The sequence below is a fragment of the Elephas maximus genome, chromosome 19 (genome assembly GCF_024166365.1).
Source record: "Elephas maximus indicus isolate mEleMax1 chromosome 19, mEleMax1 primary haplotype, whole genome shotgun sequence".
Lineage (NCBI taxonomy): Eukaryota > Metazoa > Chordata > Mammalia > Proboscidea > Elephantidae > Elephas > Elephas maximus.
This window is the reverse complement of record NC_064837.1, coordinates 12,331,379-12,358,426: the sequence shown is the minus strand read 5'-3', so window position 1 is coordinate 12,358,426 and position 27,048 is coordinate 12,331,379. Positions and strand designations below refer to the sequence as shown.

The 27,048-nt window shown below is 41.7% G+C and overlaps 1 protein-coding gene across 1 annotated transcript in view; it reads left to right on the top strand.

Moving 5' to 3' along the window:
* The first annotated feature begins 14,199 nt into the window (after positions 1 to 14,199).
* Positions 14,200 to 27,048, top strand: part of NDEL1 (nudE neurodevelopment protein 1 like 1) — a 57,175-nt gene continuing 44,326 nt past the window's right edge. The window contains exon 1 of the mRNA XM_049859493.1: positions 14,200 to 14,303. The gene's annotated coding sequence lies outside the window, so the exon portion shown is untranslated. The remainder of the gene's footprint in view (positions 14,304 to 27,048) is intronic.

Sequence of the window (27,048 nt, the reverse complement as noted above, 5' to 3'; positions counted from 1 at the left end):
GGCAGTTTGAATCCACCCAGAGGCGCCTCGAAAGAAAGCCCTGGCAATCCATTTACCAAAGATCACAGCCATTGAAAACTCTGTGGAGCACAGTTATGCTCCAAAACACACGGGGTCGCGGGAGGTCAGGATTATATAAAAGGTTCACCTGTGCACCCCCTAAATCGTGCATACAGACTTTGGGACACCTATGAAGAACAATGACAGCTCGGGCACCCCGGACAGAGGCTGGGGCCCCCCGAGTAGAAAAGAGGCCACTCCAGGACTTTTCATGCTAAGCCCAAGGCTGGGTTTAAACGCCTGAGCCAGAGCCCTTTGAACCGAAGCTACAGAGTGGGATGAAACGAAAGAATCCTGTTTCTCTAGAGACTAAACCAAAGGAAAAAATAGCTTGGCCTTGAGGATGAAACTAACAAGGACAGTGACCCAAGGGTGTGGGCTTCAGAGGGAGGCGGAGACTGCACGGGGTGTGGCACTGGGAGAGCAGGAAGGGCCTGAGTAATGCCCCAGACCGCGTCAGGCCCAAAACTCACCTCGCTGATGTGTGCTCCCTGCCCTCAGAGGCCCCCTCCCTGTGGTAAAACACACGGGCCTTTAAAATGACCAACTCCTGAGCAGAGATGTTTTGGGATGGGTGGGGAAAGGGAAGCTGAAGAAGAGTGTGAGATTTGTTCTCAGGGACGCGGTATGTGGACGAGGAAACCTCTCCCGTTCCACGATCCTGAGGGGGGTGGTGGCCCCAGAAGGCGAAATAGTGCTTGAAGTGAGCTGAGTGTCTTTGATGAAGGATTTACTGAGTCTTCATTCTTCCTTGCAGACCTTAAAGCCGCCCTGACAGCTCAGTCCTCAATGCTTGGGAGAGGTGAAGGCAGGGTCAAGACCTAAGTCAAGGCTGAAAACATTTTTCAGCTTTTTCTGATTATAAGACTAGCACTATTGTTGAAAAAGAGGAGCCCTGGTGGCGCAGGGGTTAAAGCTGTCGGCTGCTAACCGAAAGGTGGGCAGCTCTGCTTCCTAAAGATTACAGCGTTGGAAACCCATGGGGCAGCAGTTCTATTCTGTCCTATAGGGTCGCCATGAGAGGATGGGCTCCACGGCAACAGGATTTTTTTTTTTTTTGAATGTTGAAAAAAAATGTGAAAAGCTCATAAAAACACATGCACAACAAAGAAAAATCTGAGCTCTACAGCACCTCTGAAAAAAACTACCATTAATATTTTGGTCTTTATTCTCCCAGCCTATATACATAGGATTATGTTAAAATAATTGTATGTATAATTATATGTTAATATATAATTACTTTGACATAACATAACATTGTATAAGCTCTTTTATAACCTGTTTTTTTTTTTCAATTGTTATCCTGTGGTCCCCCAAAATTCTCCTACACCCTCATTTTTAATGGATGCAGTCATTTAATTAATCCCCTCCTGATTGATATTTATATTGTTTCCAATTTTTCTCTTATAAAAAATTTCTACAATAAATGTTTTTATTGCAAAATCTTGATGTTATCTCCTTAAAATAAATGATTAGAAATGGAATTGATGCATCAAAGTATAATACAATTTTAAAGACTTGTGATAAATTTTGTCAATTTTTCTTTCAGGAAGTTGGTACCAATTTGAACTCTGTCCAGCAGTATATGAAATTGCCTCTTCTTGCTTCCACCCACTTTGCTAGCACTGGATATTATTATAACTTTATCTTTACACACACACAAAAAAATCTTAAAATCTCCCACTTCTCTCTGTCAATATCCTAGACCAAGACACCATCAGCAACTTGTTTGGAATGCTGCAAAGGCTTTAACTTCCCTCCCCGCTAATCCTCGCTTCCCTCCACCACACCCACCGTGCTCTACTTTCCACAGAACTGTCAGAACTATCTTTTAAAAAATGTACATAAATGGCCCCCAGACACCCTTTTAACTCAGTAATGAAGTCACTCCTGAGGTTCACCCCTCAAGAACTGAAGTGCAGGGTCTGACAAGAAAGGAGAGTCTGGTAAACAGATTCTTCCAGTTGAGACCCCCCTGAAGGGTTATGCCGCAGGAGTAACAGCAATCCAGTAACAGAGCAGCCCACACAAAGCCCGAAACATCTTAATTCTTGACTGGATCAAAATGAATTGTCCCTACTCTAATTGCGTGAAGAAAGAAATTTACATCTATTCTAGAGAAATAACATAATTTAGAGCCTGTATAATGTTTCATCTACCCAGCATTTGAAGATATGAGGAGACAAGACCAAGTGATCAAAAGGCAAGGGAAAAAACAGACAATAGAAGCAGACCCAAAGGGAAACAAGATATTGGAATTATCATACACATACTCTAAAATTACCCAAAATTTTAACCGATGTAATTCACTACATTAAGAGAATAAAGGAGAAAAACCATTTGATCATTTCAATAGTTGCAGAAAACACATTTAATACAATTTAAAACCAATTGTTTGTAAAAAGTCTTTTAGCATACTAGGAATAGAAGGGAACTTCTCTAATCTGATAAAGGCCATGTGCAAAATTTACAGCAGATATTATACTTAATCCTGAAAGATGGAAAGGTTCCCCTTGAGACTGGGAATGAGACAAGGATGTCTGTCTATACCACCTCTACTAAACAATGTCCTGGAGGTCCTAACAAGTTCAATAAGGCAAGAAAAAAAACAAAAGGTATAAGGATTAAACAGGGAGAATTTATTATTTGCAGATTATCTGATTATATGCATAGAAAATCCAAAGAATCCACAGATAAACTATTATAATTAGCAAGTGAATTTGCAGGTTCACTGAACACAAGATCAATATACAAGTAGTGACAATTTTAGAAAAGAAAATTTAAAAATTGCATCATTTACAAATAACCCAGTCATAATAATGGGCAAAAGACTTGAATAGACATTTCACCAAAAAGGGCATACGAATGGCCACCAAACACACGAAAAGATTAGCCCTCAGAGAGGTGCAAATCAAAACCACAATGGGATACCATTTCACTCCCACTAGCATGGATAAGATTAAAAACAAACAACAATACAAAAACAGAAAATAACAAACGTTGGGCAGGGTATGGGGATATTGGAACCATTATTTGTTGCTGATGGGAATGCAAAAAGGTATAGCCATTGTGGAAAACAGTGTGGTGGTTCCTCAAAAATTAAGAACAGAACTACATATGACCCAGCAATTCCACTCCTCGGTATATACCCAAAAGACTTGAAAGCAGAGACTCAGACAGAGACTTGTACATCAGTGTTCATTGCAGCACTATTCTCAACAGCCAAAAGGTAGAAACAACCTAAATGTCCATCAACAGATGAGTGGATAGACAAAATGTGGTACATACATACAATGGAATACTACTCAGACAGTAAGAGAGATGAAGTCTTGATACATGTTACATTATGGATGGAGCTTGAAGACATTATGCTGAGTGAACTAAGCTAATCATGAACGGACAAATATTGTATGACCTCACTTATATAAAAAAACAAGAAAAGGCAACTGTATAGAGACCAAAGTTTATTAATGGTTACTAGGGGCAGGAGGAAGGGAAAAAAGAGGAGTTAACAGTGATGGAAAAATGGAATTGATTAAGGGTAGGTTTGCACAGCCAATTATTGTAATTGCTGTCAATAAGTTGTACACATAAAAAGTTGAACTGGCAAAACTTGTGTGATAGATATATTTTCAACAACAACAACAAAAGGAGTAGCTGCTTAGTCTGCTTATGTACAGCCAAATACCTTATGGGATTCGGTTCCTTGGTTTGGAGGTTTGGGGTTATGGTTTCATGGGACATCCCAGTTAATTGGCCTAATAATGTGTTTAGTGCTTCTATTCTACCTCCTAGTTTGTTGTGTAGTGCCTGGGGTCTTAAAAGTTTGCAAGTGGCCATCTAAGACAGAGCAATTGGTCTCTATTCCCCCGAGGAAGAAGGAGAGTCAGGAATAGGAAGGAGGAAATGGAGTGTGTGGCTAATTGCCTCCATGAACAACTGTTTCCCTTGCCATGAGCGGAGAACAGCTGGACGGTGCCCGGCTACCATTATTGAACGTTATGATCGAAGTTTCCATGGAAGAATCCTGATCAAAAAGGGGAAAATGCAGAACAGAATTTCAAAATCTCATAAACTCCAGACTTCCTGGAGCCGTGGAGGGTGAATGAACCCCTGAAACTATTGCCCTGAGATAATCTTTAAACCTTAAAGCAAAAATATCCCCCAAAGTCTTCTTAAAACCAAACAATAGTTTAGCTTAATTAGTAAAAGAGGTCTGCCTTGAGCATTATGCTCTTTTAAGAGCTATCTATAAGGGATCAAACTGACAACAGCAATTTGAAAGATTAGATAGGAACCTCAGGGGCCAGTGAGTTCACGTTCATGGAGGAGGAACAACTCAGACAAGGAGGATGAGAATGGTTGCGCAACTCAAAGAACGTTATCAGTGTCACTAATTTGTGCATGTAGAAACTGTTGAATTGGTGTGTGCTTTGCTGTGTATATACTCAACAACAACAACAAAATTATATCATTTACAAGCATCAATAAAACAAATAAAAAAATACCTCAGAATAAATCAAAGAATGTGTAAGACCTTTACACAGAAAATTACAAGACATTGCAGAACGAAATTAAAAAGATCCTAAATAGATGAAGAGATATACTACATTCATGATTTAGAAGACTCAATTTGTAAAGATGTCAATTATACCCAAACTGATCTATGGATTCAAAATAATCCCAATAAAAACCCCAGCAACGTTTTTGTTGAAATTGACATCCTGATTGCAAAATTAATATGAAAACGCGAAGGGACAGAAGAAGAAAAAGAACAAAGTTAGTGGATTTAACGACTAGAGATGCAGTTATTATAAAACTGCAATAATTAAGAGAGTGTGGTATTGTACAAGCGTACTCATTGCCATGGAGTTGATTCTGGTTCATAGCGACTCTGTAGGACAGAGTAGAACTGTCCCATAGGGTTTCCAAGGAACAGCTTTGGATTTGAACTGCCAACCTTTTGGTTAGCTGTGGAGCTCTTAAACACCGTGCTGCCAGGGCTCCAAGTATAAACAAATATATAAATCAATCAGAATAGAAAGCCCAGAAACAGATCCACACGTACGCAATCCTTTCTTTTATGACAAAAATGTCACTGTAGTGCAGTGGTAAAGGACAGTCTTTTCATTAAATGGTGATGGTCAATTGGATATCATATGGAAATAAATGAACCTCTAACCCTACCTAAACCATAAATATCAATTCCATATGAATTTTTGAGTTGCAGACTTTACTGTGAAAGGCACAACAATAAGACTTTTAGAAGATAATATAAGAGAATGTCTTAATGATCTTGGAGCACACAAAGTTTTTCTAAGCGAGACACTAAAATCATTAGCCATAAAAGAAAAAATTGATAAACTAGACTTCATTAGAATAAAGAACATATGTTCATCAAAAGAAACCATAATAAGAATGAAAAGCCAAGCCACAGAGTAAAAGATAGTTAAAATATTTGTATCTGACAAAGGACTCATATTCAGAATATATAAAGAACTCCTACAAATCAATAAGAAAATGGTGAACAACCTAATGAAAAAGGGACAAAAACTTGAACAGTCACTGAACAAAAGAGGGTTTCTAAATGGCCAAGAAGCACATGAAAGGTGCTTAAAATCATTAACCATCAGGGAAATGCCAATTAAAATCCCAATGAGATACACACCCAGCAGAAAACCAAAACCAAACCAAACCCACTGCTGTCATGTTGATTCTGACTCATAGTGACCCTATAGGACAGAACAGAACTGCCCCATAGGGTCTCCAAAGCTGTAAGCTTTATAGAAGCTGACTGCTACATCTTTCTCCTGCAGAGCAGCTGGTGGGTTTGAACCACAGACCTTTTGGTAAGCAGCCGAGTGCTTTAACCACTGCACTACCAGAATGACAAAAAATTAAAAACAAAAACTGACAATACCCAGTATTGTCAAGAATGTAGAACAATTAGAACTTTCATACGTTGCCAGTGGGAGTGTAAATTGTTACGACCACTCCTGAAAATCGTGTGGCAGTATCTACTAAAACGGACATAGGGATACCTGTGACTCTGCATTCTAGTTCCAAGGATATGTCCAACAGAGGTGTGTATCTATGCTCACCGAAGGACACGCACGATGACGTTCATAGCAGAGTATTCACAGTAGACAAACACTGGAAACAAAATGAATGTCCACACTCGCACAAAGGGATATAGCAATGACAACACAGTACAGCTACCTACGACCACGTGAACGAATTTCACAAATTTACTGTTGACTAAAAGAAACCAGACTAAAAAAAAAAACGTAAAACTGGCAAACTTAACTAACAGTGTTAGAGATCAGATTTGTGGCTACCTTTTCAGGAGGGTTTAGCAATTGGAAAGGGCCTAACAGGTATTTTCATGATCTTGATCTGTGGCTGGTTGAGTGTGTTACTTGTGAAAACACAGAATTTGTGCTCTTTTAAGTACAGTTGTTTTTACTTTTAAAAAAAAAAGAAAAAATCAAAAGCAAAACCAAACCTGCTGCTGTTGAGCCCATTCCGACTCATAGCGACCCGATAGGACAGAGCAGGACTGCCCCATAGGGTTTCCAAGGCTGTAAATCTTTACCGAAGTAACTGCCACATTGTTCCCCCTGGGAGCTGCTGGTGGTTTCAAAAAGTTTACTTAAAATGTGTACATTACAGAACGTCACTCTTCTGCTTCAAACCCTCTGGTGTTTCTCATTATGCTTAGAATCAAATCCGGATCCATGATCTGCCCCTGCACACCCCACCCTCCTCTCACATCGCTGTCCCTGTGGATACATGTCAGGGACTTAGGCTTCCTTTCTTTCCGGTGGCACTCCAGCCCCTCTCCAGATCCCCACATGGCTGAGTCCCCATCAGAGAGGCCTGCTGTGACCACTTCGCCTACCACAGGCCTCCACCACTAAAACGTCACTCGGTTAGTTTATTTCATGCATTGCACTTCCAATAAACCAAATCTATTGCCGTCAGGTTGACTCCGACTCCTAGCAACCCCATAAGGACAGGGTAGAACTGCCTTACTGGGTTTCCAAAGCTGTAATCTTTACGGAAGCAGACTGCCGCATCCTTCTCCTGTGCAGCGGCTGGTGGGTTAGAACCGCTGACCTTGTGATTAGCAGCTGAGCTGTCAGCCACTGCACCACCAGGGCTCCTTTCATCATGCTTACCGCAGTCTAAAATGATCTCATTTGCTTATTGATGCTCCCCAACTCAAATGTCAGCACCAGGAGGAGCTGCTATTTTTCAACGTGGCGTCCCCAGCTCTTACAGCAGTACTTGGCTCTGTTTATGGAATAAATGAATGGCAAATGAAAAGCAACTGCTTATCATTTTAGTTTAAAATAAACACTTGTTTGATTATATGTGAGGTTAAAAGTTCTTTAAAATGTCTTCAACTATTTGTATTTCTCCTGCTGTGAACTTGTGTATCTCTACCTTCTGCCCAGTTTTCTGTTCGGATACTTTTCTTGTTGATTAGGCAGGTTGTTAGTTGCCATCAGGTTAGCTCTGACTCATGGCGAGCCCATGTACAACAGAATGAAGTGTTGCCCAATCCTGCACCATCTTCACCGTCACTGAGTCCATCGTGGCTGCTCTGTGTTTTGAGTGCCCTCCAACGCAGGGCCCCATCTTCCAGCACACTATGGTAGACATTATTCTGTTGTGATCGTAGGATTTTCAATGGCTGATTTTTGGAAGTAGATCGCCAGGTCTTTTCTTCCTAATCTGTCTTAACCCGGAAGCTCTGCCGAAACCTGTCAACCATGGGTGACCCTGCTAGTTTTTAAAATACTGCTGGCAAAACTTCCAGCATCGTAACAACATGCAAGCCACCAAGGTATGGCAAACTGACGGATGGGTGGTGGTTAGATGGATGTGAACAGAGATGAATAGAAATATGTATTTGTGAATGTTGCAGATATTTTTTTTTATTGTGCTTTAGATGAAAGTTTATAGAGCAAATTAGTTTCTCATTCAACAATTTATACAGATTGTTTTGTGACGTTGGTTGCAATCTCAGCGATGTGTCAACACTCTCGCCTTCCCCACCCTAGGTTCCCCACTTCCATCCGTCCATTTTTCCTGTCCCTTTTTGCCTTCTCGTCATTGCTTTGGGGCAGGTGTTGTCCATTTGGTCTCGTATCTATGATTGCACTAGGAAACACGTTCCTCATATGTGTTATTGTTTGTTTTATAGGCCTGTCTAATCTTTGGCTGAAAGGTGAACTTCAGGAGTGGCTTCAGTTCTGAGTTAAAAGGGTGTCTGGGGGCCACCGTCTCAGGGGTTCCTTCAGTCTCTCAGAGCAGTAAGTCTGTTTTTTTTTTTTTTTTTTTTGTGTGTGTGAATTTGAATTTTGTTCTACATTTTTCTCCTACTCAGTCCGGGAGCAAATACCTTCTCGTAGGGGTCAGTTTTAAACCTTTCTTCATTCATGCCTTTACCCTTAGTTGAAACACTGCTCTGTGGCTCATTGTTTACTGACCACTTACTTGGGCACTATACTAGTGGGAAGAGAAATGCTCCCAATTCTTATGCCTTGCACCCAGTCAGACCTCAACAAACGCCTGATGGATGGAACTGAATTGAGAAGAAAGGCTAAGAGGCTATGCAAATACGAGGTGCTGCGTTATTGTAGTGTAAGCCGGGGCAGATTATCCAATAGGCAAGGTAAGCACGGTGCCTACTTGCTTACCAGATCATCTGCAGTGAACAATTTCATCTCTGATATGGTGAAACCCACGTGAAATTGTTCACTACAGATGAGTAAGTATGCGCAAGTAAACCCGTGCTTGCCTTGCTTTCTGGGCCATCTGTCCCCGTCAGGGATCGTAAATTTGAAAAAAGGCTTTGATTCTGTAGGAAGGTGCTGCGGGGTAGGGAGGGAGACAGATGCCAGCCATACTTAGAAGCAGAATCTTTGGTGTGGTAAAAAAAAAAAAAAAAAAACACGAAACTATGAAATTGTTCACTACAGGTGATCTAGTAAGCAAGGTAAGCACTGTGCTTACCTTGCCTATTGGATAATCTGCCCCGAGTGTAAGTAGTTACTTGAGCCAGTGACGGGAATGGTGAATGGTGAATATGGAAGGCCAAAGAAGGAGCAGAAATAAACCTGGCTGGAAAGAACCGCAGGAAACCCCCAGAGAAGGCTCAGCCAGCTGCAGGGGTGAGTGGCAGCTCGGGGAGGGGATGCCAGTAGAGACACATGAGGCATACCTAATCAAATCCAGCAGGTGGCGCTCTAAAGACATCTCATTGCTCTCCAGACTCTGCTGCCAAGATCTTGCTTAGGAAACTTAGGGAACTTAGGAAACTGAGTGAGTCAGCCCTAACTTTTAGGCTCGGTGCTTTCTCAAGAGGTGAAATCCCCAAGACTACAAGTCTTGTAGGTTTTCTTTTTTTAACACTTGCTCTCCCTGCGGGTGCCCGTATAGCACCACTCGTTCAACTGAATCCAGGCCAGTGAGATCTCAAACTTTGATGAGCAAAAAATCACAGGGGACCTTGTGATGGTGCAGATTCCGCCTCAGTTGCACTGGGGTGGGGCCTGTGAGTCTGCAATTCTAGCAAGCTCCCTGGTGACACTCACATTCAGTGGCTTTAAAATTTAGAACATGCTGACCTTGCAAGGTCCTGTGCCCCATGTGAGGTGGGAGAGACGTAAACATGGCCTGTGCCCTCAAAGATTTTACAGCCTCCCAGAGTAAATGAAACCTCACGGAAATGTCTGCAACACAAGTTAGAGCGTGAGTCCTCTTACTGTGTGACTGGACAAGTTGCGTGACCTGTTTGGGCTTCAGCTTCCTCGTCTGTAAAATGGTTACAGCCTCTGCCTTGTAGGGTTGAGGATTAAAGCAGGATATTGTACTTAAATACTTGGTTTGGTACTTGGCACATAGTAAGCCTCAACGAGGCATGGGGTACACCAGGAGAAGCATGGAATTAGGTGGGCAGGCCGGTGGGATGTAATGGAATTAGGTGGGCAGGCTGGTGGGATGTAAGTCAAAGGGCATAAGATTGTGAGGCCGTTCTTAAGAAGATTTCATCTTAGCCTAAAAACCAAATCCATTGCTGTCTAGTTGATTCTGACTCATAGCGACCCTATACTACAGGACAGAGTGGAACTGCCCCATAGGCCTTCCAAAGCAATAATCTTTACAGAAACAGACTGCCACATCTTTCTCCTGTGGAGCCACTTGTGGATTCAAACTGCTGACCTTTCAGTTAGCAGTCAGGTGCTTAACCACTCTGCCACCAGGGCTCAGTTTCCATCTTGGCCAAACATCCAAAATGTATGTAAAACTGCTACAACTTAACAACAAAAAGACAAGCAACCCAATAAAAAAATGGGCAAAGAACTTGAACAGGCAGTTCACTAAAGAGGATATTCAAAAGATCAACCCCCACAAAAAACCCATTGCCGTCAAGTCAATTCCGACTCATAGTGACCCTACAGGACAGAGTAGAACTGCCCCGTAGGGTTTCCAAAGAGCACCTGGTGGATTCAAACTGCTGACCTTTTGGTTAGCAGCCGTAGCTCTTAACCACTATGCCACCAGGGTTTCTAAATGATCAACAAGCACATGAAAAGATGCTCGACATCATTAGCCACTAGGGAAATGCAAATCAAAACCATAATGGATTTCATCTCACCCTCATTAGAAAAAAAAAAAGGAAAACAAGAAGTGTTGACAAGGTTGTGGAGAAACTGGAACCCTCATCTATTGTTGGTGGGAATGTAAAATTGTGCAACCACTGTGAAAAAACAGTTTGGTGGTTCCTCAAAAAGCTGAGCGTAGAATTACCACGTAACCCAGCAATCCCAGTCCTAAGTATGTATCCAGAAGAAGTGAAGGCAGGAATGCAAACAAAAACCTGCACACCAGTGTTCATCGTAACACTTTTCGCAGTTACCAAAAGGTGGAAACAACAGAAAGGGACATCAACAGGTGAATGGATAAGCAAAATGTGATAGTATACGTACAAAGGACTATTACGCAGCCGTAAAGAGAGAGGAAGTTCTGACGTATGCCACAACATGGATGAACCTTTGAAAATGTTATCCTGAACCAAATAAGTCAGCTGCAAAAGGACAAATTGTACCTAATCTCATTTATATGAAATAAGCAGATATCTAGAAACCAAAGATTATTAATGGTTACTAAGGGGAAAGAGGGAGTTTTTGTTTTGGGGGCTGTTATGGGTTGAGTTGTGTCCCTCAAAATATATGCTGTAAATTCTAATCCGTATGCTTGTGGCAAAGAATATTGAATATACCATGGACTGCCAAAAGAGTGAACATATCTGTCCTGGAAGAAGTACAATCAGAACGCTCCTTAGAAGCAAGGATCTCACATACTTTGGACATGTTATCAGGAGGGAACAGTCCCTGCAGAAGGGCATCATGCTTGGTAACGTAGTGGGTCAGCGAAATAGAGGAAGACCTCCAATGAGATGGATTGACACAGTGGTTGCGATAATGGACTCAAGCATAACAACGATTGTGAAGATAACACAGGACCAGGCAGTGTTTTGTTCTGTTGTACACAGGGTCGCTATGAGTCCAAACTGACTGGACAGCAACTAACAACAACAACATACTTGTGGATATAGTTCCATTTGGGAATGAGTTTTCTTTGTTATGTTAAGGAGAAAGTATTAGTATAGGATGTGTCTTAATTCAATGTCCTGAGATATGAAAGAGCAGATTGAGCAAGCAACTAGGCAGGCAAGCACAGATGGAGGAAGACAGACGCCATGCCATATGAGATCTCCAAGAAGCAAAGAAAGAGAAACTGAAAAATGACAAGGATCTTTCCACTGAGCCGACACAGAGGGAAAGCCTTCCCCTGGAGCTGGTGACCTGAACTTGGACTGCTAGCTTCCTTAACTGCGAGAAAGCAGATTTCTGTTTAAAGTCATCCACTTGGGGTGTTTCTGTTGTAGCAGTGCTAGATAACTAAGACAGGGGGCAATGAATTTATGTTAATGATGGTGGAATGTTTTGGATGAGGATAGCGATAACGGTGGCAGAACATGAAAAATGTAATCAGTGTCACCGAGTTGCAAATGTGGAAGTTGTTGTTTTGGTGGACATTTTGGGGTGTATGTTTTCACCACAATTTTTAAAAAAAAAAAGAGAGAGAGAGAGAAGAGGGTGCCATCCTAGCTATCAGAATGTCCATAGTCTAAGAAGAGGGTCAGGAAGGTGAGGACAGAGAACCAGGAGGATAGGTCTCCTATCAGCAGGTGGCTAACCTCAGGGCTGCTTTCAAGGGAGATGTAAGGATGCTATGGAGTCCCTGGGTGGTGCAAATAGGTAATGCACTGGGCTGCTAACCAAAAGTTTGGAGGTTTGAGCCCATCCAGAAATACCTCAGAAGAAAGACTGGACAATCTTCTTCCTAAAAATCTGCCATTGAAAACCTTATGGAGTACAGTTCTCCTTGGGGACACATGGGGTTGCCATGAGTAGGAATCTACTCAAGGGAAACTGGGTAAGGATGCTGCAGGCTCAGCAAGCTTCCTTCTAGAGATGTGTGGGATGGGTGGGAGCAGGACTTCCAGGCAGATAGAGCTGTGGCTTTTAGCACACTCCCGCATTCCACATCCCTGTGGGTATTAGGGAATTTTCAGAGCAGCTGAGAACAACTAAGGGTTCTCTGGCCCTGGCACTGCCCTCATGCAAAGCATTTGCACAGCGTGCAAAACATCAGCCCCACGGCTGTGGCTTCCGCAGCTGAGTTTACCTGCGTGCTTTGTTTCCTTACTATCTCTGAAGTCCACGGATATTTATGGACTAACTTCCGGTGCTCTGCTGGAGGCTCCTGGGGACACAGAGGGAAACCTGTGCAGTCCCTACCCTCACAGAGTGATCTTGGGGAGAAAAAAACATCATCATGGCAAAGTAATGATTAATGAAGGACCTCGGTAGCAGCTCTTAACAATGGTGCTTCTTCTCTAAAGCTAAACCCACTGCCATTGAGTCAATTCTGACTCACAGAGACACTATAGGACAGAGCAGAACTGCTCCATAGGGTTTCCAAGGCTGTAAATCTTTGCAGAAACAGACTGCCACATCTTTCTCCTATGGACCTGGTGGTGGGTTCAAACCGAAGACCTTTTGGTTAGGAACCGAGTGCTTTAATCACTATGCTACCAGGATGAGACTCATTAACAGATGAAACCTACAGTTTTTGGAGAGGTGAGAAGTGTTAGGTGACTTCAGGCTAAAGTTTTCTGATCTGGTAAAGACTTAAAAGTGGGTCGAATTTGGAAAGGCAGGGGACAACCACTAACAGCTAAAAGGGACTAATTGGATCTGTACCAAGCCAATTACACACATTTTCTCATTTAAGTCCTACAACAATGCTAAGAGGTATCATCTGGTATTATCTCCATTTTATAGACGGGGAAAATGAGACTCAGGGATGACAAGCAGCTTGCTCTTGGTCTCACAACTAAAAGCGGCAGGTCAAGTCTATCTGACTTGAAGTTCATGCTGTTATGTACCACATCATGTACTATGCCTAGTTCTGAGCTGGGCCCCCTTGGGGATAAAAACAAGGGTGATGTCTGCTTATCAATTACCCTCAATAAGCTTTTTTTCTTCCCCTTGCCTGCACCCTCCAAATACAGGGACAGAAGCAGGAAAGTGGGGGTGGGATGGGGAGAGGACAGAACATTTGTCTAGAAGAGCAGTGGGCTACATGCCTGCAGTGGAAACAGGGGACCTTGAAGGCCTGGCTAAGAAGTTCACACACACACCAGTTGCCATTGAGTCAATCTGAACTCATGGCGACCCCATATGTGTCAGAGTAGAGATACCTCCACAGAGTTATCAACAGCTGATTTTTTGGGAATAGATTCATGCGCCTCTGGGGGGACTTGAACCTCCAACCTTTCTGTTAGCAGCTGAGTGTGTTAACCGTTTGCACCACCCAAGGACACCGGCTAAGGAGTTAGGGCTTTTTTTTTTTTCCTCCCCAAACACTGAAGACTTGCTCAACCTCAGCTGAGCAATAAGTCTGACAGGGTTGCCTCGCTTCTAGATGGCAGGGTGGCCCCAGTCTTCCTGGTCGTAACCCACTTCCTGTTCTTGCGCCTCTTTTGTCAGATGGTGATCTTCACCCTTCCTGTTGACTGCTACTTTGTTTTATCTGGTCCAGGGTGGGCCCCTGTGTGCTGCCGTCGATGCAATCAGCGGACACCTGGGACACAGAACCAGGTACACTGGGATGATGGGGAGTGGGAGGTCTCATTGGAGAAGTTCTGGGCCAGGTGAAGGCCAGCCTAAGAGACACCAGGGAAGGAGGCTCCTGGTGGTCTGAGGACCCCCTCTGCTTTTGTGGGGGTGGGATGGTCGAAGGCTGAGGTTAGTTTTTGCCCTGCGATGTTAGTTATGTCCTCGTGGGGGTGAAACAAGGGGTTTGCTTTGGTGGCATTCTGAAACCACCTGGTCTGCCCACATCTCCCAAAGATTCGGATCCCCTTGCTTTGGTTTTCTGTTTCCTGGACCGGCCAGGTAGTGCTTTTCTGGATTGCAGAGGGAGCTCCGTGTGTTGAGACAGGTTTATCTGGTGCTGACTGGACACCTTCAGTGTGACGCACTGAAATAGAACTGAGCTGACCACATTAGGGGCTTCTCCACTGAGCCTGGTTTCTCCTCTACAAAATGGCAAAATGTCCCTATTTTCTGTGATACCGAAGTGGGGCAATGATTGTGAAAGTGTTTCATGAACTTTAGGATTGTATTCTTCAGGGTTTGGGGTTACTTTTATTTTCTAAATGGAACTAGGTGTATTTTTTCCTGGTAATATATGACAGCTGGAAAAAATCAAACAATGCAGAGAAAATGAAAATCGTCACATAATCCCATCCCCAGAGATTGCTGCTATTAATACATTGGTGCATAGACTTCTACACTTTTAGAACTAGTTTTTTTTTTTTTTATGTCTAAGTTTACTTACTGTCCTGAAACCTTTTTCCACTTAATAATATCTCTTGAATATCATCTCATGTTAATTCATGGGCATTTACCTTGTCCTTCTTAACAGCTGTGTTTTGTTCCATTGTGTGGCTGTACCATGGATTATTAAATCAGTCTGCTATCTATTGATGGGTATTTAATCATTTCAACTTGTTGCTATAATAATAAACAATGCTGTAGTGAATTGTTAGTTGTCGTCAAGTCTGCACTGACTCACGGAGACATTACAAGTAACAGAATGAAATGCTGCCCGGTCCCGCGCCATCTTTACGAATGTTGGTATGATTGTTACGGGTATTGTGTCAATCCATCTGACTGAGGGTTTTCTGTTTTCACTGACCATCTGCTTTACTTTATATCTTTGCACTAGTTCCATTATTTCCTTAGAATAAATTCTTAGAACTTGAATTGCTGGATGAAAGGTTATATGTTCATTTATAGTTTTGATTCATTTGTCTGGATTCCCCTAGGAAAAGTCATACTATTTTATTATTTAAAATTTAGTATCTACTTTTATTAAAGCAACACAAAGCTTTCAATGAAAAATAGCTATTCCTTGCCCTATCTCCCCTCTTCAACGTTCTCCCTACCAGAGAGAAACACTTTCAATTCTTACAGTTACTTCTATTTCCAGGTGAGTTGCCTATATGGCTATTTTTTTATTTTAGTCATTATCTTTCATTAATAATTTATTGACTTCTTATTATGAAACCTATGAATGTAGCACTCTTACTCCACCCTATCTCCACATTATTGCTTCTCTATCCTTCTAATATATTTATATCACAAATTTTGGTTAAATCGATATTCACATTTACATTATGTATGTTGTTATGACTATGTAAAAGTTATCTTCTGAGTTATATAGTATATTATTATTGTTTCCTTTCTTTGACAACTCTTTGTTTTCCCTGGAGTTGATAATTGCCTCAGTTTTTCATTTGCTTAGTCTTTACATATGTATATATCACTGATGGCTCTCAATATGATCAGATCTATCAGTTTCTATATTTTTTCCTTTTTTAAAAAATTCCTTACAGACACCTTCCTGAAGCCTCATGCTATTGCTCTAATCTGAATTGGTTGTTCTCTAGGCCTACTGCATAGTGTTGTCCTGGGAAATCCCTTAGCATCGTCCTAGAATCTTCTGCGCTCTGCATCCTACATTTTCCTCTTCATTTACTACCTCATTTTGGTGTCACACATCTTCCAATACATAGGAGGTAATTTTTTTCAGATTCTGACTGAAAAAAATGCCTTTATTCTATTAAGAGTCTAGCTAAGGTTTAGAATACTGAGTTGGAAATAAATTTTCTCTCAGAATTTTAAAGGCAATGCTCCATTGTCTTTAAGCTTCTAGTCTATTTTTGAGAAGTCTGTTCTGATTCCTAATCCTTCATATGTGGCCTGGATTTTATCTCAATGGTGGTTTTTAGGATTTTCTCTTCATTTCTGGGGCTCTGGAATTTTATCAGGGCGTACTTTGCGTGTGTGTTTTGTCATTCATTGTGCTGGACACTTGGGAGACCTTTTCAATATAGATACTCATGTCATTCAATTCTGGGAAAAGTTCTTGGTTATTAGTATTTAAAAAATAATTTCTTCCCCTTTATTGTCTCTGTTCTGTTTTTCTGGAACTCCTGTCATTTGACTGTGGGACTTTTGGGCTTACCCTCTCATTTTTCTTATTGTGCTTTAGGTGAAAGTTTACAACTCCAGTTAATTTCTCATACAAAAATTTATATGTGTATTGCTATGTGACATCAGTTGCAATCCCTATAATGTGACAGCATGCTCCCCCTTTCCATCCTGGGTTTCTTGTGTCTATTCAACGAGTTCCTGTCCCTTCCTGCCTTCTCATCCTGCCTCTGGACAGGACCTGCTTATTTGGTCTCATGTATCTGCTTGAACTAAGAAACAAACTCTTCACAAGTATTATTTTATGTTTTAATTTCTCTCAGAATTTTAAAAGCAATGCTCCATTGTCTTTGTGAGTTTCTAGTTTATTTTTGAGAAGTCTATTCTGATTCCTAATCCTTTGTATATGGCCTGGTTTTATCTCTATGGAAGTTTTTAGGATTTTCTCTTTACCTCTGGGGTTCTGGAGTTTCTCCAGGATGTGCTTTCTGGACTGGGACAGGGGTAATTGCCTTTGCTTGCCGATTATTTTGGCTGTAAAGTAAGTCCCTATCTGCTTTGTAAACACATCTGACTTTCAACTGAGCTTCCTGTTTTTAGCCCCACCCCACCCTGCCTTCTGACGTGGCTAGTACCTTCAAGTCTCCTTTTTAGGGTTCAGAGGCATGACACTGCTTCTTCTGGTTGCCATTTTGTTTTCAGCCTTCTCTGATCTCCTCCACCAGCTATCACTCATCAATCTACTTTCTGTCTTCCGAGATTTTGTTGACATCTCTTCTCCATGGTTGTCTCGTCTCCTGTACTCTGTCCTTGGGTTTATACCTTTTAAAATTCTTTTTCTGTCTTTCTTGTAGGGTTTCAGGAGGAAGTGGAGATACATGTATTTAATCTATTGTGTTAACTGAGATGGTGGTAGCATTTTCACTCCTGCCAAACTTGTATGACAGAGTCTGTTTCCTCATGTTTCACCAACACTGCGCAGTGTCACTTGTTTTGAACCTTGCTAATCTGTTAAGCAAAAAATGATGTTTCATTATACTTTTAATTCACATTCTTTAGTTATTAATGATATGGTTGAGGATCTTCTTACATGTTTATTGGCCTTTTATATTTGTTCTGTGAACCTGTTTATTTCCAAGGCCCATTTTTCTACCCAAAACCAGACTTGTGGCCGTCGAGTTGATTCCGACTCATAGCGACCCTGTAGGACAGAGTAGAACTGCTGCATAGGGTTTCCAAGGAGCAGCTGGTGGGTTTGAACTGCTGACCTTTTGGTTAGCAGCCAAGCTCTTAACTACAGGGGTAGAATAATTGTTAAAAGGTTAATGCCTAGCCAGCTCTGTAAAGAGGTCTATAATCAATTCCCTAATTTCTTGTATATGTGGTCTCGAGCACAGCCTTCAGAAAACAGCAGTTCTTAATGAGTACATCTAAAATTTTTTGTCTTTTCTCCCCTTGGATTACAAATGTAATTGATGTTCATTGTAGGAAACTTGGAGACTACAAATAAACACAAAAAAGAAGATAAAACCACCCAGCGATAGCTACCCTTTATATCTTTTCAACCTTTTTTTTTTTGTGTGAGTATATATTTATAAAAATAAAAGTGGAATAGTTTTATTTTGTGTCCAGGTTTTCAATTTACTAAATCAGAACTGGTCCTCATATCATTACATACTCTGACATCATCTTTAGTGGCTGCATGGTATTCCTTTGTGTGGATATACTACAATTTATTTAGCTCATCCTCTATTGGTAGACATTTAGGTTCTTACTGGATTAAAATGTTTATTATAAACCCTTATTAGCAAATCATTATTTTGAATTGTAAATTCATATGTAACAAAACATTTGTCCTTTCAACGTTCTTCATATGTGCAACTCACTGACAGTAGCTGTTCTCATCAGGTGCAGCTATCACCATTATCTATTTCCAAATTTTCTGTCATTCATAACAGAAGCTCAGGATGTATCCCTTAAGCAAGGAGCCCCCTTCTGCCCTCCCTCTGATCCAAGAAGTTCTTTTTTCAATTATGACCCCATTAACCTTGTTTCCACTATGTATCTGCTTAGCAATCCCATTCTTTAGGGGACACAATAAAGGTAAACTTTAATCCTTTTCTGGTTAAATGATTACTAATTCCAAATTAATGAATATGGACTCATGGAGATTTGCTAGCACTTTCTGTGTTTTTTCCTGGGTCAGAGGGAGGTATTGAGACGGTTCACTCTGGGACTCTCTGTAGATTCCTCCTTAGCTTTCCGTCAGAGTGACAATGATGGGAAGTATTAAGAAGGATTGATGTATGGGACGATGAGACAAAAGAAGCAGAGCAGGCAGCCACCTGAGGAAAAAATAATTCAAGAAACAATCGCTTAAAACAAAGATAATCTGAAAGAAATTGGTCGGAGAGTCAAAGATGTGAATTCTGTCCACAACTCTGCCACTGTGTGTCCTTGGGCAGGTCACTCAACCATTCCTGCTTCTTCATTTGTCAGATGGATTTCTAAGTTCTTTTGTGTCTCTGAAGATCTGTGAGTATTAACTTTGTTACCCTAGTGTTGTGATCCTGGAGGAGTTGCTTAAACTCTCTGAGACTGGGTGTTCTCATCTGTAAAGTGGAAACATGAGTAACTACTTCACAGGGTTGTTGTGAATGAATGTTTGTAAAGCATTCATCACAGGGTTTGTCCCATAGGAAACATCCAATAAATGCTAGCTATTTCCATTGCATGCCAAGTGTTATGTAAGAAGACAGCAATTACATCATCCCACCTTCTGTGGGACAGAAAAGAACTTCTCAAAAGTAGTTTCAAAGTTCAATCTGCAGCTGGGACAGATGCCAAGGGACACAGTACAAAGTCACCACTGGCCACTGATCTCCTGTTTCAGCTCATGTTTGCCCGGGGCTTGGACGCTGTCCAGATGTGGGTCAAGTAAACAGGCAACTGCTCAACTCAGATAAGTCAGATGAGTGAATGTTGGTCGGCAGGAGAAGCTATAGGAAAATATCCATGAGTGCCTCCGAAGGGGACCTGAGCCCTAGTCAACATGAATCACCAAGGTAGGCATGCTATTAAGAAAGAGTTGACGTATTTCCAGACTCCGATTCATGAGCACTGAGACGGGGAGGAATAAGCTGTAGGTGTAGCTGAAGTTTTGCTCTTTGCTGGCGTGTGTTCTTGAACAAATTACCTTTCTCTGTAAAATCAGGAGTCTGGGTTCTAACTTTGTTCCCCAAAGGACAGTCTGTATACTACTGGTGGCACACAAAGTGATGTTAGGTGGTAGAGACATGAACGTTTGAAATTGTAATAGTTCTGAATTTGTTTTAAGGAATATTAGAAAAAATATGACTAGCAATCAACTCCATAATTTCATACATCTGATTGCTTGGGATGAGGCTAAAGTAGGATTTACATTAATTAAAAAAAAAAAAATCAGAGCTTTTTAACACAAAGAAACATTCAAAGGTGATGTGCAGAAATGGCAAATGCTGTGAAAGTATGAAAATTGGAACCCTGGATGTAATAGACGGACTAATAGCACCCAAAACTGTCCATGTTCTAATCACCCAGGACCTGTGAATACGTTACCTTATTTTGTAGAAAGGGAGCCCTGGTGGTGCAATTGTTAAATGCCCTGTTGCTAACCGAAAGCTGGCGGTTTGAACTCTTCCATTGGCTCTGCGGGAGAAAGACCTGGCAGCCTGGTCCTGTAAAAACCAGAGCCTAGAAAACCACGTGGGGGCAGTTCTACTGTCACCTGGGGGTGCTAAAAAAAAAAAAAAAAAAATTGAAAATCGACTCCATGGCACCTAACAACAACATATGGTAAAAAAGACATTGCAGATGTGATTAAATTAAGGATTTTGAGATAGAGAGATTATCCTGGGTGATCTGGGCAGGTCCAATGTGAGTACAAGTCTGTTATGAGAGGAGGGCAGCAGGGTCACCAGCACAGAAGGAGGCAGGGCAGAGAGAGAGGCTGGAAGACGTTCTGCTGCTGGCTTTGAAGGTGGAGGATGGGAGTAACCAGCCAAGGAATGCAGGCAGCCCTTGGAAGCTGGAAGAGACAAGGAATGGATTCTCCCCTAGAGCTTCCAGAATTAACCAGCCCTGCCAACACTTGCCAGAAATTCAAGCTGGATTCAGAAGAGGACGTGAAACCAGGGATATCATTGCTGACGTCAAATCGATCTTGGCTGATAGCAGAGGATTCCAGAAAGATGTTTACCTGTGTTTTATTAACTGTACAAAGGCATTCGATTGTGTGGATCATAACAAATTATGGATAACATTGCAAAGGATGGGAATTCCCGAACACTTAATTGTGCTCATGAGGAACCTTTACATAGATCAAGAAGCAGTCATTTGAATAGAACAAGAGGATACTGCATGGCTTAAAGTCAGAAAGGTGTGCATCAGGGTTTTATCCTCTCACCATACCTATTCAATCTGTATGCTGAGCAAATAACCTGAGAAGCTGTACAACATGAAGAAGAATGGGGCATCGGGACTGGAGGAAGACTCATTAACAACCTGCGTTATGCAGATGACACAGCCTTACTTGCTGAAAGTGAAGAGGATTTGAAGCACTTACTGATGAAGATCAAAGACCACAGCCTTCAGTATGGATTGCACCTCAACATAAAAAAAAGAAAACAAAAATCCTCACAACTGGGCCAATAAGCAACATCATGATAAACGGAGAAAAGATTGAAGTTGTCAAGGATTTCATTTTACTTGGATCCACAATCAACACCCATGGAAGTTGCAGTCAAGAAATCAAACGACGTATTACATTGGGCAAACCTGCTTCAAAGGACCTCTTTAAAGTGTTAAAAAGTAAAGATGTCGCCTTGAGGACTAAGGTGCGCCTGACCCAAGCCATGGTATTTTCAATTGCCTCATATGCATATGAAAGCTGGACAATGAATAAGGAAGACCAAAGAAGAATTGATGCATTGGAATTATGGTGTTGGCGAAGACTATTGAATATACCATGGACTGCCAGAAGAATGAACAAATCTGTCCTGGGAGACGTGTAGTCAGAATGCTCCTTAGGAGGAAAGATGGTGAGACTTCGACTTATGGACTTTGGACATATTATCAGGAGGGGACCAGTCCCTGGAGAAGGACATCATGTTTGGTAAAGTAGAGGGTCAGCAAAAAAGAGGAAGACCCTCAACGAGATGGATTGACACAGTGGCTGCAACAGTGGACTCAAACACAGCAACAATTGTGAGGATGATGTAGGACCAGGCAGTGTTTCCTTCTGTTGTACAAAGGGTTGCTATGAGATGGAACCAATTTGATGGCCACTAAAAACAACAACAAGGTTATGGCAATTTGTTACAGCAGCCGTAGGACACTAATACACCAGGCATTAGATGTACTGGAAGGTGGTCCAGTCTGCATGTTCAGTGATTCTCCAGGGCATAGCAAAGAAACCTGGGCACGAGTAAGGCTGTTACTGGCCACCCGCCCCCATCCGTCTAGGAGAGAGCTGAATTGTCCATCATCTTAGAAAACTAGTCAAGGAGAGGCAGGGCTCTCAGCCTCACTAGGAGGGCACTGGCACCTGGATGCCAAGAAGCAGTGACTCATGGGAACCATCAACAGCATCATCTGGTTCAACCTGTTTATTTTATAGATGAAGAAACTGAGGTTCAGACAAGGGAAGTAACACGCAAGATCACCTGCGATGGGCTGATTTGGCTGAGAGGACTAAGCACTTGAATTCCTAAGGTGGAGACAGGGAATAGCAGCCAGCAGAGGTGTGACTGGGTTCTCACATCAGGGTGTCAGCCCTGAGAAGGGGTGGGGCTGGTCTTTTGGTTCAGGGTGGAGATCGGGCCACCCTTTGATCACCTTCTCCATGTGTTTTGGCCTCTGGATTTCACACTGCTTCCTCTAAGATATATTTTTTAAACAAGTAAAAAGTTTTTTTTTTTTTTAAATAGAGTTTATTTTACTAAAGAGGTTAATTTAATTTAAATGTCTTCTGTCACTATGCTATTAAAGAACATTATTAAAATATATAGATATTGCCTTAAAATTTTTTGGCAGAAAATTTTCTTTGCCATTTTTTGTGCACTGCTTTTTGTGTATATATACATATGTATGTGTATATATTATATATGTACATGCACATATATATAGTTAATTTTTTAGAGCAGTTTTAAGTGTACAGGGAAATTGCGCAGTAAATACAGACAGCTCCGTAGAACGCCTCACCCCGCTGCACACAGTTGCTCCTGTTATTAACATCTCGCATTCATTTGGAACATTTGTTACAGCTGATGAACCAGTATTGATACATTGTTTTCAACTAAAGTCCCCAGTTCACATTTGGGTTCACTCTTTGTGTTGGGCAGTCCTATGGGTTTTGACAAAAGCATGATGTCACCATTACAGCATCTTGCAGAGTAGTTTCACTGCCTTAAAATGCCTTATGCTGCACTTATTCACCCCTCCCTCCTCCTCCTGAACGCCTGGCAACCACTCATCTTTTTACTGTCTCTATAGTTTTGCCTTTTCCAGAATGCCGTGTCTCTAATATCTTTTTATCAGAGTTAACACACCACCTTTAGAGAACTGTTAAATAGCTGTACTTACAGAATGGGCTCCCTGCACCCCCTTGGCAGCCCCCAGCACTTAAGTCAATGTCTTCCCTTCTGCCCGGCCTGCTCCCCTTCAAAGGATAGCTATATTTACTTTCTTTTCACAGAAGGGACACTTATACTGTGATTAACATGCAACCTGGGTGTTTCGTTTCTGCAATTCTGCATTTATAAGTTAAAATTGGCCCCTGTGGGATGGACACTCCTGCAGCAAGCTTAATCTCCTAATTTTGAGCAGAAAATGTTTTCCATGTAAAGGTCACAAGACCTGCTCATTGTAATTTTCAAAGCCTATGTCAACACCAGTGTTGTACCACACGGGAATTGACGAAAACTGGTGTGAAATCTCCTCCGAGATCCCATGGACTGTCATTTCACCATATTAGTTTGTAATTATAAGTGGTTGGGGTGTCATTCGCCCTGTATTGCGACAGATGACACTAAACAAGTGACCTACAGAGACACAACCCTTAGATTCCAGATTAGCTGAAATTGAAGTTCCAGGTCCTTCTACCTTTCAAAGTCCCCCAAATCGCTATGCTGTCAGTGGTGAATAGGCGTTTAGCAGATAAAAGTTGAAAAGACTGTAGGGTGGACACTTTTCATGGCTGAACTAGTATATATGTTTACAGGAGGGAATTGTACCTATCATTTCAGTTTGGTCTAATTAGGGAGTCAGAGGAGAAGGAATGAATTTTTAGGATCTGATTGGGAATGCGCTCCTTGAAGCTTACCCACACCAGAGTGCCCAGGTCACTCTTGTATCTACTGGAGTGACTTGGCTGAAAGGCTGGATTTTAAAAAGATCCTAAAGCCGTTGTAGCATGATGCTCTGTCGTACAGGACAGAGTAGAGCTACCCACAGGGTTTCCTAGACAAGAAGCATAGTGGGGGAGGGGATTAAAGAGGGGCATCTGCCCCCCAGGCTCAAGTCCAAGGGGACGCCAGGGGAGGCCAGCCAGTGAGTCACCCCCTCCCTCGCAGTGGGGGCTGGCGATTCACACACCATCCCTGTTGATGGGGGGGGCACAGACTCAGAGACTGCCCCTGGGCGCTTCTTCCCCTGCTACACCTCTGTCCCAGGCTGTAATCTTTACAGGAGCAGATCACCAGGTCTTTTCTCCCGAGGAGCCGCTGGTGAGGCCTTTCTTGTAGCCATCAAGTTCTTAACCATTGCGCCACCAGGGCTACTTCCTAAAGCCATAACCCAAAAAAACCCAGTGCCCTCGATTAGGCTTAGGAAATAGCTTAAATCATTTGCAAAGAATTTTGAGGAAATTATCTTGCTTTGTTAATTTGGATGTATTCTTAATTTTTTTTTTTTAAATCAATAGACTTGAAACAAGCCATGTACAAATTGTTGAGTGGGAAACTAATTTACCGTGTAAACTTTTCACCCAAATAATAATAAAATGTTCAAAAAAATTGTACATGTTAAAAAAAATCAATAAACTTAATTTTTTTAGAGCAGTTTTAGGTTTACAGAAAAATTGAGCGAAAAGTATAGAGTCCTAAAAAAACTAAAAATAGAAGTACCATATAATCCAGCAATTCCACTCCTAGGTACACAGCCTAAAGAAACAAGAGCTGTGACATGAATAGACATATGCACACCCATGGGCACTGCAGCATTGTTCATAATAGCAAAAAGATGGCAACAACCTAAGTGTCCATCAACAGATCAACGGATTAACAAACTGTGGTACATACACACAGTGGAGCACTATGCAATGATAAAGAGTAATGATGAATCCGAGAAATATCTCACAATATGGATGAATTTGGAGGACATTATGCTGAGCGAAATAAGTCAATCACAAAAGGACAAATATTATATGAGACCATTGTTATAAAAAAAACGAGAAGAGGCTTACATACAGGAAATAAAAACTTATTTGATGGCTACCATGGCTGGAGAGAGAGGGAGGGAAAATTACTAACTAGATAGAAGATGTATTAATATTGGCAAAGGGAAAGGCAGTACACAATATGGGGGAAGTCAGCACAACATAACCAAGGCAAAGGAAGACTCTGGAAGGAACGCAAGAATAAAGGGCAACTACGGTAATTACTGAAGCCCTGGTGGCCTACAGTTAAGAGCTGGTCTGCTAACTAAAAGGCTGGCAGTTTGAAGCCATCAGCTGATCCTTGGAAACCCCATGGGGCAGTTCTACTCTGTCCTATAGGGTCGCTATGAGTCAGAACTGACTCAACCGCACATAACACCAACAGCACAGTAATTACTATAACAGAGACAATCCTACAACAATGGTATTGACAAACAATAATCTGTGAATGGATACGTAGGTAGATAGGTATGCTAAAGAGGTATGGGAGTACACCCACCTGCAGATATAGTTTTGGTTGTGGATATCTCTACATACATAATTGTGTGTTAATATGGACAATAGAGCACACAAGCGGGACAGACATGGAAACATCTTAGACATAACCAAATACCTCACAGGATGAATTTCCTAGGCTTGAAGGTGAAGGACCATAGAGTAGGGAAACATTTATGTCAATTGGCACAACATAGTTCCTAAAGACAATGTTCTACAGCCTACTTTGGTGAGTAGCATCTGGGGTTTTAAAAGCTTGTGAGCGGCCATCTAAGATACAACTATTGGTCTCTTCCTGTCTGGAGCAAAGGAGAGCGAAGAAAACCAAAGATTCAAGGGAGCAGTTAGTTCAAAGGACTAATGGAGCATATGAACCACAGCCTACACGACTCCAAGACTGGAAGAACGAGATGGCGCCCAGCTACCTACCACTACTGACTGCTCTGACTGGAAGCACAACAGAAGGTCCCAGACAGAGCAGGAGAAAAATGTAGAATGAAAACCAAATTCACAAAAAAGACCAGACTTTGGTCTGACAGAGACTGAAGGAACCCCTGAAACTATGGCCCTAAGAAACCTTTCTGACCCAGAACTGAAGCTGTTCCCGGAGATCAGCTTCCAGCCAAACCGTACACAGACCCGTAAAATTAACAATAACACCCGAGATGAACACGTTCCTTCGAACAATCAATTATACAAGATCAAAAGGACAACGTTTGATCAAAAGTAAAGATGAAAAGGCAGGAAGTGGTAGGAAATACAGACAAAAGGAAACAGGGAGCCCAGGGCAGGAATGGGGAGAGTGGTGACACATTGTGGGGAATGCAGGGAATGTCATGGAGTACTTTATGAACAAAGTATCGAATGGGAAACTAATTTGCTCTGTAAACTTTCATCTAAATCACAATTAAAAAAAAAAAAAAAAAAGTAGAGTTCTCATCTACCTCTCTCCGATCCCACACACAGTTTCCCCTATTATCAACATCTTGCATTAGTGTGGTGCATTTGTTACAATTGATAAATGAATATTAGTATATTATTATTAACTAAACACCATTGTTTACATTAGGGTTCACTGTTTGTGTTGTACCAAACCCAAAAACCAAACCCATTGCGGTCGTGTCGATTCTACCTCATAGCGACCCTATAGGACGGAGTAGAACTGCCCCATACAGTTTCCAAGGAGCACCTGGTGGATTCAAACTGCTGACTTTTTGGTTAGTCGCCATGGCACTTAGCCAGAACGCCACCACAGCTGTACAGTTCTATGCTATTGTTAGTTACAGTCAAGTTGGTTCTGATTCATGGAGACCTCCAGTACGCAGAGCAGAACTGTGCTCCATAAGGTTTTCAAAGCTGTGACCTTTTGGAAGCAGG